The sequence below is a fragment of the Ursus maritimus genome, unplaced genomic scaffold (genome assembly GCF_017311325.1).
Source record: "Ursus maritimus isolate PB19 unplaced genomic scaffold, ASM1731132v1 scaffold_36, whole genome shotgun sequence".
Taxonomy (NCBI): domain Eukaryota; kingdom Metazoa; phylum Chordata; class Mammalia; order Carnivora; family Ursidae; genus Ursus; species Ursus maritimus.
Genome location: NW_024426230.1, coordinates 9,406,304 through 9,424,124, shown reverse-complemented (window position 1 = coordinate 9,424,124; position 17,821 = coordinate 9,406,304). Strand labels below are relative to the sequence as shown.

Genomic DNA, 17,821 nt, shown 5'->3' with positions numbered 1-17,821 from the left:
CACCTACATCACAAGTGAAGGAAATTCATTTGTTAACATTATTAAAGTGTCTGCCAGAAAGGCAGGAAGCTGTTGGAATTCTCTATGAGAATAAAAGCACTAGTGGGCACCATTTTTGCATTCTGCTTTTGTCTTATCGGTGTTCGCCCTGTGGAGGGACATTTTCACATTTGCCCACCCCCGGTAGCTACAGGCATGGCCAGGCTGGCTGAACACACTGCCCCCACACACCACAGCCATGAGCCTTCAGGCACCATAGCAGGACTCTCCCCCATGTCTTCAAGCCTTACTCCACCCCACCATATCTGGCGGGAATGTGAAACGCACACAAGGGATGCTCCTTGAGCATCTGGCTCTGGTGGCCAAGGGGAATGTATTTCTGGTTCCCACACATCTGAAACAATTGAAGAGACAGTCTTTGGCAGGCTACCACCCCCAGAGCACTACACAAACACCAGACTACAATGCGTCTCCAGTCTTCATGCAAAAAAGGCCTATCTTCTTGTCCTGGAGCTTCAGGCCTCAGGCGCAGATTTTAGGTTTGCCATACATCCAGAGGCTACAGAGGTACCCCCAGGGAACATGGCTGGGAAGATACAATAATTGCATCCTCCTTTGACCTCACCAAAGCTTGCTGATATCTCCCAGAAAGGAGCTTATACACATATCTGAAGTCATGATACTTGCAACTGTTGTCCAAAGGATATCTCCAGATCTCCTGCTCTAGAAGTCATTGCAGACCCACAAGACTGTTGATATTTAAATATCTTAAAAGGATGCTGCCTGAAGTTCTGGCTTACAATTACCCTAAAACTAGGCACTGTCCTAGATCCCTCCCTTTGCAACACTGAGAGGTTTTGGCACACCCTCAATAGCAGGGAACTATCAACAACAAATCAGGCTACTTAGATAATCACAAAGTTCTGAGAAACAACCAAAAGCTAGAGCAAGGTTGAACAGTAAGTTCCATCACCTATACAGAGCCATTCCTTCAAGACTTGGAGAAGTGCCTGTTTCATCTAATACACAGAAACAAACACAGAGAGTCAAGCAAAACAAAGAGACATAGAAATATGTTCCAAATTAAAGAACAAGACAAAACCTCAGAAAAAGACCTTAATGAAATGGAGATAAGTAATCTACCCGATAAAGAGTTCAAAGTAATGGTCAGAAAGATGTTTAATGAACTTGGGAGAATGGATGAACACAGTAAGAACTTCAACAGAGATAGAAAACATAAGAAAGTACCGAACAGAACTCACAGAGCTGAAAAATACAACAGCTGAACTCAAAAATACACTAGATGGGTTTAGCATCAGACTAGAAGAACTAGAAGACAGGATCAATGACCTGGAAGACAGGGCAGTAAAACTCACCCAAATACAAGAGCAAAAAAGAAAAAAAAAAAAGAATTTTAAAAAGTGGAAGATAGCTTAAGGGACCTGTGGGACAACATCAAAAGGAATAGCATTAGCATTGTAGATGAAGAAGAGAGAGAAAGAAGGGGGTAGAAAAGTTATTTGAAGAAATAATGGCTGAAAACATCCCTAACTTAGAAAGGAAATAGACACTCAGGTCCAGGAAGCACAGAGAGTTCCAAATAAGATGAACCCAAAGATTTACACCAAGACAAAATGAAATTAAAATGCCAAAACTTAAAGATAGAGAGACAATACTTAACAGCAACAGGAGAAAAACAACTTCCTACATACAAGGGAGCCCCCATAAGGCTATCAGCTGATTTTTCAGCCAAAACTTTCAGGCCAGGAGGGAGTGGCGTGATATATTTAAACAGCTAAAGGGAAAAATCTTCAAACCAAGAACACTCTACCTGGCAAGGCTATCATTCAGGATTAAAGGAAAAATAAGGAGTTTTTCAGATAAGCAAAACTAAAGTAGTTTATTATCACTAGACTGGCCTTACAAGTAATATTAAAGGGACTTCTTTAAGATGAAAAGAAAAGGCACTAGCTGGTAGCAAGAAAACATGTGCAAGTAAAACTCTCACTGGCAAAAGCACAATTATAGTAAAGGTAGTAGATTACAACTTAGAAAGCTAAAGAAGGTTAAACACAAAAGTAGTGAAATTAACTATAACCATAATAATTAGTTAAGGGATACACAAAATAAACAAATGTAAACTAGTACATCAAAAACAGAACACATTGGGGAGGGGAGTAAAAATGTAGACTTGTCAGAATGTGCTCAAACTTAAGATGCTATCAACTTAAAATAGACTGTTATATACATAGGATATTATAGGTGAATCTCATGATAACCACAAAGCCAAAATCTACAATAGATACACAAAAGATAATGAGAAAACAATCTAAACATAACATTAAAGAAAATCGCCAAACCACAATAGAAGAAAGGAACAGAGAGGGACTACAAAATCAACAAAATGGCAATATACACATACCTATTGACAATTATTTTAAATATAAGTGGATTACATTTTCCAATGAATAACAAAGAATAGCTGAATGAATAAAAAGAACAAGATCCACCTATATGTTGCATATAAGACACTCACTTCAGACCTAAGGATGCACACAGACAGAAACTAAAGGGATGAAAAAAGATATTCCATGCAAATAGAAGTAAAAAGAAAGATGGTGCCACTATACCTCTATCAGAAAAAATAGGTTTTAAGGCAAAGATTGTAATAAAAGGCAAAGAAGACCATTATATAGTGACAAAGGGTTCAATTCAACAAGAGGATATATATAACATTTGTAAATATTTATGCACCCAACATAGGAGCTCCCAAATATATAAAGCAAACATTTAAACACCTAAAGAAATAAAATGACAATAATAAAATAATAGTAGGGGACTTTTAATACCACTTAGCAATGGACAGATCATTCAGACAGAAAATCAATATGGAAATATCAGACCTAAATAACACATTAGAACACATGGACTTAACAGATATATACAAAATATTCCTTCCAAAAGCAGAATACACATGCTTCTCAAGTTTGCAAGGAACATTCTCCAGGATAGATCACATGTTAGACAACAAAATAAGTCTCTACAAATTTTTTTTTTTTTAAAGAAATTGTTTTTGTTTTTGTTTTTTTTTAAAGATTTTATTTATTTATTTGACAGAGAGAGAGACAGCCAGCGAGAGAGGGAACACAAGCAGGGGGAGTGGGAGAGGAAGAAGCAGGCTCATAGCAGAAGAGCCTGATGTGGGGCTCGATCCCAGATCGCCGGGATCACGCCCTGAGCCAAAGGCAGACGCTTAACCGCTGTGCCACCCAGGCGCCCCAAGTCTCTACAAATTTAAGAAAACTAAAATCATATCAAGCACCTATTCTGAACACAATGGTAGGAAAATAAAAATCAATTACAGGAAGAAAACTAGAAAAATCACAAATATATAAAGATTAAGCAATACTCTACTGAACAACCAATGGGTCAACAACAACAACAACAACAACAAAAATCAAAGAAGTCAAAAAAATACCTAGAAACAAATAAAAATGGAAATACAACATATCAAAATCTATGGGATGCAGCAAAAGCAGTTTTAAGAGGGAAGCTTATAGCAATACAGGCCTACCTCAAGAAACAAACAAAATGGATCTCAAAAAAACAACCTAACTCTACATCTAAAGGAACTAGAAAAAGAAGAACAAACAAAAAATCAAAGTTAATAGAAGGAAGGAAATAATAAAGATCAAAGTGGAAATAAATGTAATAGAGGCTAAAAAATCAGTAGAAAAGATCAATAAAACTAAGAGACTGTTCTTGGAAAAGATAAACAAAAATGACAAACGCTTGGCTAGACTCAAAAGAGAGAGAGAGAGAAAGAAAGAAAGAAAGAAAGAAAGAAAGAAAGAAATTCATAGGCAAATATCCCTAATGAACATTAATACAAAAATCTTCAACAAAATATTAGCAAACTGAATTCAACAATACATTAAAAGGCTCATACAAGATGATCAAGTGGGATTTATTCCAGGGATGCAAGACAGTTCAATAGTCATAGATCAATCAATGTGACATACCCCATTAACAAAATGAAGGGCAAAAATCATATGATCATCTCAACAGACCTTAACAGGAAAAACATTTGACAAATTTAGCATCCATTTATGATAAAAACTCTCAACAAAGTGAGTACACAAGGAACACATCTCAATATAATAAAGGCCATACATGGCAAACTTATAGGTAACATCATATTCAATGGATAAATGGATAAAAGTCTCCCAGTCTCCCTACTTTAATTCAACATAATATTGGAAGTCGTAGCCACAGCAAGTAGGCAAAAAAAATAAACAAATAAATAAAAAATAAATAAATAAAAGTCATCCAAATTGAAAAGAAAGAAGTAAAACTCACAATTTGCAGATGACATAATACTAGATCTAGAAAAACCTAGAGACTTTACCAAAAACCTGTTAGAAACAATAAATGAGTTTAGTAAAGATGCAGGATACTGAGTCAATATACAAAAATGTGTTGTGTTTCAACATACTAATAATGAACTGTAGGAAAGAGAAATTAAGAAAACAATCCTGGTTACAACCGTATCAAAAAGAATAAAATATCTAGGAATAAATTTAACCAAAGAGGTGAAAGACCTATACACTGAACAGTGTAAGACACTGATAAAAGAAATTGAAGAAGATACAAATAAATGGAAAGATATTCTGTGTCCAGGGATTGAAAGAATTCACATTGTTAAAATGTCCATACTACCAAAGTAATCTATAGGTGCAATGCAATCCCTACCAAAATTTTAATGGCATTTTTCACAGAAGTAGAACAAATAATCCTGAAATTTATATGGAACCACAAAAGACTCTGAATTGCCAAAGTAATCTTCAGAAAGAACAAACCTGGGGGTATCACACTCTCTGGTTTCAAACTATACAATAAAGTTATAGTAATCAAAACAGTATGGTACCAGCATAAAAACAGACACATAGATCAATGGAACAGAATAGAGATTCCAGCAATAAACCCACACATATATGATCAATTAATTATTCACAAAGGAGACAAGAATATACCATGGGGAAAAGACAGTCTCTTTAATAAATGGTGTTGGGGGGCGCCTGGGTAGCGCAGTCGTTAGGCATCTGCCTATGTCTCAGGGCGTGATCCCTGCGCTCCAGGATCGAGCCCCACATCGGGCTCCTTCGCTGGGAGCCTGCTTCTTCCTCTCCCACTCCCCCTGCTTGTGTTCCCTCTCTTGCTGGCTGTCTATCTCTGTGAAATAAATAAATAATCTAAAAATAATAATAATAAATGGTGTTGGGAAAGCTGTACAGCCACATGCAAAAGAATGAAAGTAGACCGCTATTTTATACCATTCACAAAAATTAACTCAAATGAATTAAAGACTTGAATGTAAGACCTGAAACCATATAAGTCCCAGAAGAAAACATGGATGGTAAGCTCCCTGACATTAGTCATAGCTATGTGGGTAATTTTTTGGTTTTGTTTTTGTGTTTTGGCTATAACTCCTAAGGCAAGGGGGGGGGAGCAAAAATAAACAAATGAACTACATCAAAATAAAAAGCTTTTGCATAGCCAAGAAAACCATCAATGAAAATGAGAAGGCAACCTACTGAATGGGAGAAGTTATTTTTAAACCATATATCCAATAAGAGGTTTATATCCAAAATAGATAAAGAACTCGTACAACTCAACAACAAAAACAAAAAACCCAATTAAAAAATGGTCAGAGGATCCGAACATTTCCCCTAAGGAGACATCCAGACAGCCAACAGACACATGAAAGATGTTCAACACCACTGATTATTAAGGAAATGAACATCAAAACCACAATGAGACATCAGCTTACACTTGTAAGGATGGACAAGACAAGAAATAACAAGTGTTAGAGGAGATGTGGAGAAAAGGGAACCCTCATAGGCTTGGTGAGAACTTAAATCGGTGCAGCCATTATGGAAAACAGTATGGAGATTTCTCAAAAAATTAATGATAAAACTACCATATGATCCAGCAATTCTGTTTCTAGGTATTTATCCAAAGACTACAAAAACACTAATTGAAAAGATACATTATTTACAACAGCCAAGATCCGGAAACAACCTAAGCGCTCATCAATAGATGAATGAATAAAGATGATGTGGAATATATATATATATATATGGAATATAATATATATATAGAATATAATATATATATATGATGGAATATACATATTATATATATGTGAAATATAATATATATATATATAATGGAATACTACTCAGCCAAAAAAAAAATAATGAGATCTTACCTCTTCAGACAACATGACAGGCCTTGAGGGTATTATGCAAGGGAAATGAGTCAGACAGAAAAAGACAAATACTATATGATTTCACTTATATGTGGAATCTAAAGAACAAACAAACAAACAAAACAAAACAAAAGCAAACCTGTAGAGAACAGACTGGTGGTTACCGGGGGGGAGGGGGTTGTGGGGTGGGTGAAATGGAAAAAGGGGCACAACTGTATGGTGATGGATGGTAAGTAGACTTATGGTGGTGATCACTTTGTAGCGTACAGAACCATCGAAGTAGAATACTGTATACCCGAAACTTACCTAATGTTATATACCAATTTCACCTCAACTTAAAAAAGTGCATTTCCCTTGTGCAGAAATGAACTCTCTAAAGATATTTATTATCAGCTACATTCTGGCTAAACACAAAAAACATTTGGCATTACAGCGGATGAGAATCTCACGTTGTTTTTCAGTCCTATGTGCACGACTAAGTGGAATAGCAAAGCCTCCTTCTCCTACAGAGTTGGAGGAGGAAGTCACAGGGCTAAGGAGCAATGCATTTTTAATAGTATAATTGATTAAGGGCCTTCATTTATTCATTTGACAAATATATCTTGACAGGATTATGTGTAAGATATTGTGCAAATTACAAATCTGGGTCAGACGTGGTGCCTGTCTTCAGGGAACCTATAACTTAGAATTACAGAGAAATTATACTAAATATAGGAGCTAAAATATTCACCTAAGGATAAAACTAATATTACACTTCAAAAATGTTAACAAAGAAACAGTACGTTTGTTAGAATGTTCTTTTTATCATTGGATAAGAGAGTTATAAAAGTATTTAAAAATATAAATATTTGCCCATTGTTAAAAATTAAATATACACCAAATATTTAACAAGTGTCTCAAAGTTACTTCAATATTATACTCAGCAAAGACTACTGTATATACTAATCTTTGTACATTAGGATACAAAACTCTTATGACCATACTGGCAGCTCCAGAAAACCTAGCCTTGGGTTCCCAAGGTTTATTTATATTTACATTCATAGATACATGAATAATCAATTCAGACAACCGAAAAAGATAACTGATTTAAGTGAAAAATATTACACCTTTAAAAGATCATCTTTATTTCTACTGACTTGATGCTGTTTGCAAGTCATTAAAAACATTCATGATAGGGGCACCTGGGTGGTTCAGTCAGTTAAGCATCTGCCTTTGGCTCAGGTCATGCTCAAGTCATGATCCCAAGATCCTGGGATCGAGCCCTGCAAGTCCAGCTCTCTGCTTGGTGGGAAGTCTGCTTTTCCCTCTCCCTCTGCCCCTCCCCCCTGCTTGTTCTCTCTCTCTCTCTCTCTCTCTCTCTGTCTCTCAAATAAATAAATAAAATCCTTTAAAAAAAAACCATTCATGATAATGTTTAAGAAATTCCATTTTAAAGCTATGTCTTTAATGATATTTGTTAAATGGTAAGCATTTAGATAAAGTGGAAAAATTAACATGAATGCTAATTTCCTTATTTATTCTGCATTTGTTTGGGTGTAAAGAAAAATGTCTCCTTCCTCCATTTTAATGAAAGATGAAATGCTTATTAAAAACAACCAGACCTCCACCTAACAAATCTAAAGAACAAATACATCACACAACCGCATTTGTGGATGGCCTCATCCACCACCATCCTCCTCTTTATAATGCAAGTAGTTAAAATCATTAAAAATTCGGCATTTTATGTCATGAGCTACGGTGGGAAGGGAGTGTGATTACACTGTGTGGACTGGAAGGGATGATTAGAATTTCGATGTCTCTCCATTACTGTTTCCTTAGCAAATCTCTGCACAATGACACGGGCATCAAGTCAGTGTTTATATTCTACGGCTGCGCCCTTGTTCCCATCTTCCAAATTCCACTACAGCAAATCCTTATTTACTTTGTGGCAGAAACTAAAAATTAAAGATGTGTAACGTGAAGATATAATCTTAGCTCCTCTTGCCCTGCAGGACTGGCAGTTCCTTCCCCAGTACAATTATGCCGGCAAATGTTGCTATTAACTCTGTGACTACAACATGCACTCCAGTTCCTTTGAAATTCTATAAAATAGTTGTCCTTAGATGGTGATAGAAAGGAAGGAATGAAGCAGGAACAACAAGAATTACTTTACATACTAATAATAACAATTTAGTTATCAAAACAGAACTGAACAAGTGTGTCTTTATACTGTTCTTTTAAAAATTTAGCCTCCTAGGGTTCTAATAATCAGGGCCTATGGTTCAGGAATGCACAGTAGCACTCAGCTCGGTGCCTATATCCTCATTTCAAAGAGAATCATTCAAACCGACATCCACCCTGTCAAGCATCTCGACTTTGAGCCGCTAATGTAGAATAAAAATCAATATAAATTTTGATCATTTGATGAATATTTACTTCTTTCTTTAGTGTTTGGGGAGTTAGAATTGAAAAGTGCTGAATCAAGTCATTTTATTTTTTTGTGTTTGTGCCAACACCAATTTACTACCCTCCAGAAAGTTCCTGAACAAGATGTCTCAGGTGGCACGCATGTTGGTTTTTCCTGTCAATCATAACTGTACGTCAGTAGGGAACCGTGATCATTTCCCTTTCATACACTTAGTGTTCCAAAAAGGAATATTTTCATTACTTTCCTGGAAAAGGTAAACTTTCTCATTTAGACACACTATTGTAAGCCTGGGTGTCTGTTGTCTTTGGCATTCAGCTGAGCTTAAATTGATACGATCTATTCAAAGTTAAACACTTTATCTTAGGCTCCAAGGGCCGTGCACAATAAACAGAGTTTACGAATGTATTCCTCTATAAGCAACATTCAGTAACACCCCCAAGACAAAGAGCTTTTATAGAAGCTTCCATCTTCCTCCATATGTTTTCCAAAAAATAACAAGAAAATATCAAGTGACTGCTCTAATCAGCAGAATGACTTCACAATAAAGACTTTACACTTTTATTTATAAATGAAACAAAAATGCACTACAGAGAAATGACAGTAAAAGAATGTGGCAATTAAAATGTGATTCCAGTGTAAGTCTACTTATATGAGTAGAGCAGCATGCTGCCATTTTTATTATGCTACTTTGATATATATATATATAACAAAAGCTTACTATTCCTACAGAATGTTTCCATAGTGATTTTTAAAAGAACGGTCTTTCCCAATTTGAAAAAGACTAAACTAATTGCAAGCACCAAAGAAGTAAGCTATACTCATTTAAAAAAAAAAGAAAGAAAGAAAAAAGAAAAACTCACATATGACATAATGGCAGAATATTCAATATTAAGGAAACATTTTTGATGATTCCTTATAAATTAAATAAAAATGGCAGCAGCTGCCTCTCCCAAGGATGATATAGCCCTGGACAATCACTAGATATTATGTAGACAGATGTTTTAAATAAAATAAGTATTTAGATTGCTAGATACCTTGCTATATATGAAGGCAATTATAGGATGTCTTTGTTAAATTACATTTTTCATTTTTGTGAGGGGAAAAAAGAATTGTCCTGGAAACAGTACCGACAGGAAATGATCCTATATCTAAAACAGCTGGAGACTGTAACTAATATAAATTTACTTGAAAATAAAAATGCTGTGTGTCTCTGGAGACATGCAGTAACATGCCATAAAAACAGATGAGAATATAAAAGTATTTAAAAGGAGGGAAAATACATCGTATCTAGATATTAAATTGAGATGTGATTCACTGATAAATGAGAAATATTTAAAGATGAAGAAAAGAAAGAGAATCAGAAGTTATTTTAAAACTTATAATAAATATTTTATTTAAAACCAGATTTTTAGGGAATATCAAAATATTTTTCCAGGAAAAACCCTGTGCTTTTCAATATATTGGTTATTAATTTACTAAAGTTATAATAAAAATGTAACGGTAGATAATTGTGTTTAGTCAGGAAATTCTAATGGAAGGCAAGATGCTCACTCTGAGTAAGACAAGGACCCGAATATTGGATAAGAATATTCCATTACATTTCAAAGCCATATGTAACAGCCTCCACACAAAAGCTCCCATTTTTGGGGCGCCTCGGTGGCTCAGGCAGTTAAGCATCCAGTTCTTGGTTTAAGCTCAGGTCATGATCTCATGGGTTTTGGGATTAAGCCCTACCTTGGCTTGAAGGAAGTCTGTGTGAAGATTCTCTTCTTCAGCCCCTCCCCCCACCCACACACACGAGAATGCACTCTCTCGCTCTCTCTAATAAACGAACCTTAAAAAAAAGCTCCCGTTATCTTTGCCCATCCCCCACTCCCTTTTGTTAGCTAGTGAATTAAAAAGATATCAATATATTAATTCATAGTAAATATTCACAAGCATTAACATCTTAACATGGTAGTCATCTCCAAACTCAAAAATTTCAGTATTCTTCATTTAAAGATTGAAATGCATAAATCTACAAGATAACTTTAAGAAAGGCTATGTATGAAAATCTATTTTCACAGCACAGGTGAGGAGAGCCTAAAAAAGACCCCCAAGTCTTGAGTGTCTACCTCCCTCATCTATGCCGAAAACTTATCCTGGGGTTCCTAGGAATCTGGGTATCAGGCAGGAGAAGATCATGTGAAATTGGGATTTCCTACGGGGCCCCAATTTGCACAGCCAGGGAAGATCACAGAGCCTTAGAAGTTAGCTTATGCATGTCAACCAAAAGGGAGAGGCAACAGGAGGAAAGTGGATGAGAAGAATAAAGACAGGGAAGAGCAAGGATAAAAAGCAAGCATGTATATGAGTGTGAAGAATTGTTATCACAGTAGTGCCCACAGAACCCGGAATGAAATGTTCTTAAATAAAATCTTGACTTTAATAAAATTCTTTTGTAGGCTGAAGTTGCAATACCCTCAAAAATGAAACTCTAGAACTCAAACTGAAATTCAAAACATATTTCCTATAGACTGAATATTTGTGTCCCCCCCCAAAATTAATGTTGAAACCTGATCTGCAATATGATGGCATTAGGAGGTGGGGTCTTTGGCAGGTGATTAGGTCATGAACCCTCATGAATGGAACTAGTGCCCTTATGAAGAGACTCCACAGAGTTCCCACCCTCTGCTGCCATGTAAGGTCACAGTAAACCAGGAAGTGGATTCTCAACAGACACTAAATCTACCAGCATCTTGATCTTGGAACTCCCAGCCTCTAGAACGGTGAGAAATAAATGTCTGTTGTTTATAAGCCACCCAGGCTATGATAATCTGTAACAGAAATGCAGACTCACTCAGACAATATCCAATAATTCTTCCCTCCTTTCTACAAGTTCCCCAAATATTAAGGAGCTACTGGGGCTCTTTTCTGGTGGATCTGTCACACACACACACACACACACACACACACACACACACACACAGAGGCACAAAACTCTGTTACAGTAATTCCCATACATTCATATCATCTTCATAACTACATAGACTGATCATCATCACGGCTGTTTAGAGCTCATAAAGGCTGGCTTGTTGCTTAGCTGTTCCTGAAAATGCTCACTAGTTCATTGCTATGGTATCTGGAGGAGACCGAAAAAAAAATACAAATACATATTTTTTTCCTCTCCAATGACTTGATGCGTAGACATCAGGCATAGTGCTATTCTAAGTTAGGGATAGGCTAAGCAAAATTATACCCTCCTGCTTTCTCCTCACTTTTGCTTACCTCAGTTATGTCTTTTCTGCTCTTTATTTTAGGATCAGAGTGAAAAAATGAACTATTGTTATCTCCTAAGCCAGATGAATAGTTATAGAAGGATTCCTAAACATTGCTCTGTCCACAGCAAATTTCTTTTAGTTTGTTTGTTTGTACTGAAATATAATTGACATACAACATTATATTAGTTTCAGGCATACAATATAATGATTTGATATTTGTATATACTGAGAAATGATCACCACAATAAATTTAATAGACTTCTGTCACCACACATAGCTACAATTTTTTTCCTTATGATTAGAACTTTTAAGATCTACTCTCTTAGCAACTTTAAATATAAAACATAGTATTATTAATTGTAGTCGCCATGCTGTGCATGGTGTGCTAACTTTTTATTGAATTATAAAATACATATAGAAAAGTGCCCCAATCTTAAGTGTATAGTTTGATGAATTTTTATAAACTGCAAACACCCATGAAACCAACACCCAATTGAGAACCAGACATGGCTAGAACCCCACAGTCGCAACACTCCCTTCCTCCCACAGCTCCCAAAGGTAACCATGGTCTTAACCACTTACCACCACAAATTAGTTTTGCCTGACTTTTGTTATTTATGTAAGTGGAATCACACAGAATGTGCTCTTGTGTGCTTGATGTTTTCACTCAAGATTCTCTCATGATATTGTATGTAGCTGTAATTCATTAATTCTCATTGCATGAATAGATCACTATTCATCTACTCAGCTGTTGATGGACATTTGGGTTGATTCTATATTTTGGTTATTATAAGTAATGCAGCTCTCATAACTCTTACACATGTCTTTTGGGGAGAATATGCATGCATTTCTGTTGGGTCTATAACCAAGAGTAAAAGAGCAAATTTCAACAAATTGCTCCATTATTATTTTATATTTCCATTATTCTGTATTTCTCCCTCGTATTGACAAGATAATGGGAGGTGTTAGATACTATGCTCAAAATCTGTTTAAGGGAAAGATCTGACCTCAGCCTCAACTGGTGTATTGCAGACACATGTTCCCTTGAATACAAGAGTCTTCAGGGGTCTGCCTTGTCTAGTCTTCATTGTCTATCACTCCTGAGCTGCTCTCATCCTTGCCCACTTATTCTAGCTATGCTAGGCTTCTTTCAATTCCTTGAATGAGCCTAGCTTCTTCCTACCATGAACACACCATTCCCTCCGCCTAGAACATTCCTACTTTCTATTTCACATGGCTGTCACTTTCATATCTCCTTTAGGTCTCAGTTTAAATGTTACTTCCTTTCCTGATCATCTCGTCTAAATCAGGTGCTTACTATTATTCTATTTATTTTCTCCCTAATATTTACTATATCTTACCATTATATTTATTTGACTGAATAACTTTTTTTTTTTTTTTTGCTTATTTGCATGCTTGCTTCTTCTGATCCACATCCCAATGAAATGCAAATTTCACAAGGGCAGGGACCTCATCGTTTTTATTCATAATTGTATACCCAATGCCCAGGAAATTATATTCTGAATGAATGAATGAATGAATGAATGAATGAATGAATGGGTTGTTCAGCATAGATTCATGAACAATCTCAGTAGGAGGCCTGAAAAAGATGTGATGTCCTAGTAGAAAGCAGAGATCTTTGGCGAGTGCTGGCAAACAACTCAGGCTGACAATCTGAGAGGTAAGATATGAATGGTGGCATTCAAAAGACTTCCTGAGCTGTGGCAGGATAAATACCCTGAAAAGGGATGCTTTGACTAAAGTCTCCTGAGATTCCTTCAGCTTAAGACATAGATTGGGATTGTCTATGAATTGCAAACAGGAAAATCCTGGTGGCTATTAAGCCTCCATGCTACGCATTTTAATTTAAAGTGATGATGTTTAATTTTAGCCGGTCTCTATGACACCTTAACCCTGGAGATAAAAGACTCAGTTGAGCTCAGACATGGGGAAAATACATCACATTCCAGGCCACAGTGAGAAGCAGAATTTTTAAAGTCATAGTAGGGAAGAATAGTTGAACGACATATAACAGGATGGGAAAGTTCAAATCACAAGGAACCAAGAGAAAATGAAAATGCTTAATAAATGGTCAGACTTGCTAAGATGAGTTTGCAAATCCAAAGCCCATGTAATTAGGCTGTCAATTACCAAAGGGGAGAGGGATGGAGCAATTTACCTCTTGAAGTGCCAAATTTTTTTTTTATTTCATTTCTTTCATTTAGGATGGAAGTCTGAAATATTTCATATCCAGAACAGATTCTGTGGAAGACTCAAGATATAAACGCCAATTATAGAGCAATTATACTTGCAGGTAGCGTTGGAGCTACTCTTCATCACATAGAATAGCTTTAGGCCCAACGATTTTGGAGCTCTTGTTTCTCGTTTAACAATATATGCCCTCTACTGTACCCAGGATAGAAGAATTACTCCTTGCAATTCTTGATGTGACAGCCTCTAGTAGCTCATCTTATCTTTCACATGATACGTTAAATTAAGCTGGGAAACTACATCCTGAAAGTTGTAATAAGTACCAAAAACAACAGTTAAGTAGCCTCAAAGTAAGAGCATAAGAAGCTTTCAGCAGCAGCTTGTAGGCTTTGAATTTTCAGCAGCGTTTTGGCTGTTCAGGTATTTTGCTCAGGTACTGTAGCTTCGACAATAAAAGCTGACCATGTAAGTTAATATCTGGAGGTATAACTATCAAGATTTCGAGAAAGAACCAAGAAGGAAGGAATTCTGTGCTTGGGAGAAAGATATGTGAGCTGCATGGGGTTTTTCACAGTTATGGGCAGTTGAACCAATTCTTACTATGAAGTGATGTTAAAACTTTTTTGGTGGTCTGCTGTTGCATGTAAGACATATCACAGGAGTAGCTAGTGCCCTCGTGTTTGAGTCACTGTACCCCTTACTAGGCAGCCTGTTCAACAACCAACTGACTGTATGATTACATTTCCCCTATGGCGGCCTACATGAGAAAAGACCTCTCTGCGCACATCTTCTGATCATATCGCTGTTCTGGCTTAAAATTTGAATAACAACAAAGAACAAAAGTCTTTTTGTGGTTGCCATTTTCTTTAGAACAGAATTCAAATGTCTGAGGACAGTACTGAAACACTGTTCATAAGCGGATCCCAGTCCACCTTCCCACATACCCTCTTTGACTTCCTTTTCTGACAAATAGCAAATTCCACTTGTACTCACATTAGACAAAACCGTATCTCCCACATACACAGCCTTTCCACCTCTGTTTCCCAAGCTTTACTCCATCTCTATAACTCCACATCCCACACATTCTAACTGGTCCAATAACCTTCCCCTCACCTGAATTTCCTCAACGTATGATATGCACCTCTCTTATAAAACATGTATCTCTTCCCACCTCTAGATACTCATGATTCCTTCATCCTATTAGATTTTAAGCTCCCCAAGAACAGGATGTGAGCCAGATTTATTTTGGTATAGCAGGTTCCTGACACATGGCAGATACTTAGTAAGTACTTGCTAAATGAATGAATGAGGCAAAGAGACAGTCTGGTACAGCTTGTTTCTTTATAAAAATAGCTGAACATATCACTTTAAAAACCCCTTTACAAATTAGGAGCAGGAGAAGAATAAAGTGAGCCTGGGACATCTTGTGCCAGAAAGCAAAGAAGCATTCATTGACTAATGGGATCTGTCAAAAGGACACAGGAGCCATCAAGATGAGGCTCCTTCTTGGCAAATTTGGGACAATCTAAGCATCCTAAGAAGAATTATTATAATTGATTGTAGCATATTGAATAAATAAAATCAATCGATCTGTAATTATACTTAAAAGAGAGAATGAAAAAAGTCTCCCTACTGAAGGTGACTATTACAGCAATTTCTTTCCCCAAAGCTTGGGAAGTAAGGAGGAAAAACGAGGCATTTCACTTGCTTTTTAAAAGAGGAACTGTAGGAGCACCTGGGTGGCTCAGTTGGCTAAGCGTCTACCTTCAGCTCAGGTCACGATCCCAGGGTCCTGGGATGGAGCCTGGCATAGGGCTCCCTGCTCAGCGGGGAGTCTGCCTCTCCTTCTCCCTCTGCCTTCCCCGCCCCACTCATCCTGTCTCTCAAATAAATAAATAAAATCTTTAAAAATAAATAACAAAAATAAAAGAGGAACTGTAGTTCATCTGAAGTCGAAGAAGAAGCTTTATAGAAGAATAGCACCAGGTAAAAATGTGAAAGAAATGTTAGATTAGAAAACTACCATCTTACAACCCCCAAAGAAATAATTGATTCCAGAAAGAATCGTCCCTGGATTCTAAAACCATTCAGCAAACTTTCAGTGGTGAACTGAATATTCACATGATGTCAAAACATTGCCCTATAGATTGCCTGCTAATTACAAGGGAAATCTCCCCACGGAGGCGTGTAAGCTGTCACCACTTCAGCATCACAAATAATGGACAACCTGACTTGATGAGATGACACAGGAAGTACACTTGCCAAAGATGTTTAACCTTATTCTGAGAAAGCTTCTGGACACAATTTACAGTTTACAGGAAATAGGGGTAGAGGAGAAAGTTACAAGACACTGTGAGGAAACAATCAGACAAATCTAGAACATAAAACATTTCACATGACGATTCACCTGTGTCTTCACATTGGTATTCCGAAACTGCTGGGACTTTAGTTTGAGTAGAGTTCTGAGACAGAAAGAAACGTGGGAATAAAAGATGACAGAAAGAACAGAGTCATTTTTATATTGGCATTAAAGGCACTGCTGTCTTCAATATCTTACTTTGCAGCTTGAGGAATGGCCTCAAGAGAGAACTGTATTTTTTTTAAATGATGAATACCTTGCTTTTAGTCAGAATTCCATACCCAGAAAATGTCCACCATTTTATTGGACATGTAAAAAGAACTGTAAGATTTTATATTTACATAATTAGATATTTATATTTTATAGTTCCACCCCAAATAATCTATTTTCCTTGAAACGAGTATTGATTTTGTTGTGTTATTTGACTCAGTCTGCGTATTAACAGGTAAACTGGATGTTGTGATCCTGAGTTCACTATCTTTCACTTGTGTTAGCTCACAATTCACTGGGTACCTGAGTAAATGCTGTAATCATCATTGAGAATGGGATATTGTATTTTTTGATAATAAATTACATTTATACCTTTACGGCTTATGTCAGTTCACATACATTTTCTCATTTGATAATTATAACAATCTTATGCTATGCTTGGGGAGATCTGGTATTATTATCCCCACTGAACAGATGCAGAAGCCAGAGATCAAATAAATTAGTTTGTCCAAAGTCACATAGGTAATGAGAGGAAGATACAGGGGTTTCTGGCTCCAAGTCCAGTGCTTCCTCTACTACCCATCTCAAGTACCCTCTCAGCCACAGTCCTGCAACCCTGATTTCCAATCCCCAACCGGTCCCTGACTAAGGCAGCTAAAATAGCTGGGGTGTGGCTCGAAGGCCCTGTGTAAGGTATACAGACCAGTCACTTTCCTGCAAAGCTCAGTACACCTTGTTCTGTGATTCTTGGACTCAATCAAAGAAACAAAACAAAACAAAAACAACAACAAAACCCTCTCTGCTCCTTCACCTCTAGAAATGATACTGATTGTGAAACTTTCGTGGCTGTGTACCACCACCATGTGCTCCTTCTCCACACACGCTAACTATCACCTTGCCCTGGTGCAGCTCACCACTCCACCATCTTGTCACTCCTTCCGTTCACATGTCCAAGCTGTGATGAGCAATGCCGCCTCACTGTAAGGATCTTTTTCTTGGCAATTCTGTGGCCGGTTCCCAATCAATGATAATTTGTTACCATTATCAGGATGTATTAATATTCAGGGTTCATAGCGGTCCTGTGGTAACAGAAATTTCGGGCT

At 36.8% G+C, this 17,821-nt stretch overlaps 1 protein-coding gene across 1 annotated transcript in view; it reads right to left on the bottom strand.

The window, feature by feature from the left end:
- The window catches only part of AKAP6 (A-kinase anchoring protein 6), a 351,900-nt gene that overhangs the window by 132,651 nt on the left and 201,428 nt on the right, over positions 1 to 17,821 (bottom strand). The window lies entirely within an intron of this gene.